Genomic DNA, 5516 nt, shown 5'->3' on the forward strand with positions numbered 1-5516 from the left:
AGATTGCCCAACCTTCCTTCTGAGGAGTGGCTGGTGGGTTTGAACCACCAGCCTTCTGGTTAGCAGTCAAGTGCCTTAGGCACTATACTACCAGAGCACTAGTTGGAATATGTTGGGCTTACTGTTGAGGTGTTATGCAGGAAGGATCTTTTGAAATGTGAAGACAACATCCACAAAGTAAACATCTTTCTGGTATTCTTTGTCTTCAGAGAAGATCTGTCTGACACCAGCAATGATATCCCTCATTCCATGTCCTCTTCTGAATGCAGCTTGAATTTCTGGAAGTTCTCTGTCAATATACTTCTGCAACCATTTGAATTATCTTCAGCAAAATTTTACTTGCAAGTGATATTAATGGAATTATTTGTTAATTTCAATTTATAGTTAGGATATAAGATTTGTAAGATGAACTGTACAGCCTATGGGGAAACTAGGTTTTTAAATGTGTAAATTTGATAAAATATTAATTTCAAAAACCATAGTTGTCTCAAATGGTCTTTTCTCTGTTCTAAAACAGCCCTTGAGAACACAAGAAACTCACGTTGACATTTGGAACAAGCAGCTCCTAGAGTTCAGGAACCCATCCTAGACTAATCAGAGAGGCTGTGGGACGCCCCGAGCCACAGACCATATGGATTCAAGCCCAACCCACTCCTTCCAGGTCTGGGACCTTGAAACCTGTCACAATTTCCCAACATGAGAATAGAGAATCAAAAGAATCTGTCTGACTGTCATGCCAATGGGCCTATGAGGATGATGGTGCAGAAAGATCCATGGTTTCCAACCTTCATGAGGATCTGAGGCTGTGTCATTGCAATAACCCATTCTACAGTTTTAATGCTCCTTACAAGCCAGGATGGCGAGACTTCATCTCACTTACTTGGTCATGTTATCAGGAGAGACTAGTCCCTGCAGAAGGACATCATGCTTGGTTAAAGTAGAGAAAAAAAGAAGAGCCTCAATGAGATGGACTGACATGATGGCTGCGGCAATGGAATCAAACATGGCAGCAATCGTGAAGATGGTGCAGGCCCAGGCAGTGTTTTATTATGTCATACGTAGAGAGGATGGCTGTAAGTTGGAACCACCTGTGGAGACAGCACCTAATAACAACACAGTTTTAAAGTGTGAGTCAGATCATGCCATTCCTCTACTCAAAACTCTGAACTCCCTTTTCACTAGCAATGAAAGTACAGTCCTTCCCCTGGCCCACAAACCTCTGCATGTGCAATTCCTGCCCCTATCTCTTACTGTTCTTCCCCTTGCTCACCTGCTACACATTCATCTCCTTGCTGGTCCTCCTATCACCTGGAACACCTTCACCACAGGGCCTTTGCATAGCTGAATCCTTGGCCAAAATGCTTTCCCCCAGGTATCAGCATAGCTGACTGTCTCACGGCCTTCTCCCAGGTATCGACATAACTGATCCTCTCACCTTCCCTCAGATATTCTCAAAGCTTGAGTTTTTGCAAAAATAATCACCTTCTAAATTTTCAGAAGTTTTGCAAACCTCCCTCAAAGTTTTTTTTTTTTTTTTTTCTTCTTTTCAAAATATCACCTTCTTCCTGGTTTTTTCTTTCTTTCTTTCTTTTTTTTTGGTCCTGAGACTTCCTCTGACCACCCTGTTTAGAACCACAGCCCATTACCCCTATTCTGCTCCACTTAATTTAAAGTACTCAATACCCTCCACATGGAACCAAACTCACTGCCATCAAGTCAGTACCAACTCAAAGTGACCCCACTGGTTTCCAAGGCTATACATCTTTACAGAAGCAGACTGCTTCTTCCTTCCTTCCTCCCTCGCTCCTCCCTTCCCTCCCTCCTTTCCTTCTTCCCCTCCCTCCCTCCCTTTCTCTCTTTCTTTCTTTCTCTTTCATTGTAGTGAAAACATACCCAACAAGACATTTGCCAGCATAACAACTTCCCCACTTACAGCTCAAGGACACTGATGATATTTTGCATGTTGTGCCACCATTTTTGCTATCCTTTTCTACAATATTCCACCACCATCCTCAATGCCCCTCAAACAAAAGCTTCTCCTTTCCCCCTCCTTCCTACCCCTGGTAATCACTAATAATCTTTGGTTTCTATATATATATTTTTCTTTTTTCAACCTATCTAGGAATTTTCCCTCCCCTCTCCTCCCATCCCTGGTAACCAGCAAAGAAAATTTCCTTCCATATATAAACCTCTCCTTGACTTTTTACAGTAGTGGACTAATACAGTATCTGTCCTTCTGTGGTTGACTTATTTCACTCAGCATAATGTCCTCCAAGTTCATCCATGTTATGTGGTGTTTTGCAGATTCTACATTATTGTTTAGAGTTGCATAGTATCCCATTATGTGTATGTACCACAGTTTGGTTATCCATTCCTCACTTGATGGACAACTTAGGTTTGTTCCCACCTCTTTGCTATTGTGAATAGTGCTGCAGTGAACATGGGTGTACATATATCTATTCATGTCCTGCCTCTTACTTCTTTAGGATATATGTCTAGTAATGGGATTGCTGGATCAAATGATATTTCTATTTCCAACTTTTCAAAGAATCTCCATATCGATTTCTATAGTGGCTGTATAATTTTAAAGTCCCACCAGCAGTATATGAGAGTCCCAGTTTCTCCACATCCAGCATTTATTATTTTCTGTCTTGTTGAACTTCATTACTAATGCTGGGGTGAGATTGTATCTCATGGCTGTTTTGATTTGCATCTCTCTAATGGCTGATGATCACAAACATTTCTTCATGTATTTGTTGGCTGCCTGAATATCTTCTTTGGTGAGGTGTCTGTTCGTGTTCTTCTGCCCATTTTTTTAATTGGCTTTTTTTGTCTTTTTGATGTTAAGGTGTTAGAGTTTTCTATAAATTTTAGAGATAAGTGCTTTGTGAGATATGTCATTGCTGAATATTTTTTCCAAGTCTGTAGGTTCTCTTTTTACTCTTTTGGAAAAGTCTTTTGATACACATAAGAATGTAATTTTTAGAAGGTCCCAATCATCTAGTTTATCTTCTGCTGTTTATGCATCTTGGGTATATTTATTATGGTTATGTCCTCTTGTTCAAGTGATACTTTAATCATTATATAATGTTCTTTCTTGTCTCTTATGGTTGTTTTTGTATTAAAGTCTATTTTATTAGAAATTAGTATTGCTACTCCTGCTTTCTTCTGTTTGCCATTTGCTTAGTATATCTTTTTCCAACCTTTGATTTGTAATCTATTTTTGTCTTTGTGTGTAAGTTCAGTCTCTTGTAGACAACATATTGATGGGTCATGTTTTCTTATCCAGTCTGCAACTCTCCATCTCTTGAGTGGTGCATTTAATCCATTTACATTCAGTATAATTATCAACAAGTATGAATTTATTAATGTCATTTTGTTTTGTGTTCTTTGTGGTGTTGCTGATTTCTTTGTTCCACATAATTTTCTGTGTTGAGCTCATTTTGTTTATTAGTCATGTTATCATGTCCTTCATTTCTGTTGCTTTAAGCAACCAACCAACCAACCAAACAAACAAACAAAAAACCCGTTAGTATCTGCTACATATCTGTGCTTGTCCTCTTTTTTATTTTGATGTGAAGGTTTATTAATTTTCTTTGAGGTTACCCTGTAATTTATCATTTAAACAGACTGTTTAAAACAGTCTGTTCTATCTTGCAATTGTCTTGACTTCCTCACCATTTAGAAGTTTTGTAACTACACTATTTATTCCCTCTTTTTGGCTTGTAGTTGTCTTCATTTACCAATTGATGTTTCTGGTTCCCTGTTTACAGTCTTATAAGTTTGTCTTACTTTGGATACTTCTATAGCTGCATTGGGAGCTCTGGCGGCATAGTGGCTAAGACATTTAACTGCTAACCAGAAGGCTGGCAGTTCAAACCCACCAACCACTCCTGGGAAGGAAGACTGGCCATTCTGCTTCCGTAAAGACACCACCTCAGAAACCCAAGAAGGGGTCACTCACTATGAGTTGAATTGACTCGATGGCACTGAGTTTTATTTTATTTTTTTTTAATTGCTAGGTTGGCTTCTGGGTTAAATCATCATGTGTATTAATCATCAGTTGTTGTTTGCTATTGGTTCTTTGTCCAAAGGACTCCTTTTAGCATCGTTTGTAAAGTTGGTCTGATTTTAACAAATACCCTTAATTTCTGCTTATCTGGAAATCTCCTGATTTTACCCTCATACTTGATAGACAATTTTGCTGGGTATATAATTCTTGGTTGGAAATTTTTCTCTTTCAGGGTTTTATGTATATCTTCCCATTGCCTTCTCACCTGCATGGTTTCTGCTGAGAAATCAGAGCTTAGTCTTATTGGTTGCCCCTTGTAGGTAACTTTCCATTTTTCCCATGCTGCTTTCAGGATTCTTCCTTTATCTTTGGTTTTGGTGAGTTTGATGATGATATGTCTTGGTGATTTTCTTTTAGGGTCTATCCTGTTTGTAGTTTGTTAAACTCCTTGAATGAATATATCTCATCTTTCATCATATTAAGGAAATCCTCTTCCAGAAAATCTTCAACAATTTTCTCAGTGGTTTTTTTTATGTCTCTTTCTGTTCTGGAATTCCGATTACATGTGGGTTATTCCTCTTGATGGTATCCCACATAAATCTTAGATTTTCTTCATTATGTTTTGATCTTTTGTCTAATTGATCCTTTAACAATCCTTCAGTATTGAGGCATTTGTCTTCAATCCCATTAATTCTGTCTTCCATTGATTTGATTCTGTTCTTTTGCCCTTTCAATGTGTTGTCTATTTCTGAAATCTTATTTTTAATATTTTGGGTTTCTGTTTGCTGTTTTTGTATCATTTCTAATTTTTTGTTTATTTTTCAATTTGTTCTTATATTGTTTTCCTAAATTATTCTAGAGTTTTGTCTGTGTTTTCCTTAATTTATTCAGTGTTTCCCTTGATCTTGTCAGTATTTTCCTTGCTCTGTCTCTCAGTCTGTTGAAGGTACCCAAATATAATTCTTTTGCATTCTTTATCATGGAGTTCCAATGCTGCTTCTTCCTCCAGGATATTTTCTGGGTTTGCATCCTGGTCCCTTGTTTCTGTTACTTTGCCATCCTTTTTTGTGTGGACTGTGATGGTCTGTTGTCTCTGAGACACTGTGCTGTTGTTGTATTTATGTTTAATTTGTAGTTGCATGTTAGTGTGATTTGTGCAAGACTTTTTTCCCCTTTGTTTTGCTGTATCTGTGTGAGCAAGGTACTGTGCTCCTCTATTTGCTAGTTGTGCTAACAACTTAGGCACTCATCACCTGTCTCCTGGTGGTGTGATAGAGAATGAGAGTGCACATATGTCTCTTAGCTGTTTGTAAAGAGCAGTGGAGGGTGAATTGGTTGCCATCTATCATTAGTCAGTTGGTGCAAAAGCAAATAGTGGCCCTCACTCAGTGGATGGGGCTGCAGGAGGTGCAGGTGTGGTTGGGTTGTGTGGGAACCGTTGCTGTCTCCTACTCAATTAGACCAAAATAATAATAATAATAATAATAATAATAATAAATTTAAA

Source organism: Orycteropus afer, unplaced genomic scaffold (genome assembly GCF_000298275.1).
Source record: "Orycteropus afer afer isolate SDZICR_OR568_19922 unplaced genomic scaffold, OryAfe1.0 scaffold00088, whole genome shotgun sequence".
Taxonomy (NCBI): Eukaryota; Metazoa; Chordata; class Mammalia; order Tubulidentata; family Orycteropodidae; genus Orycteropus; species Orycteropus afer.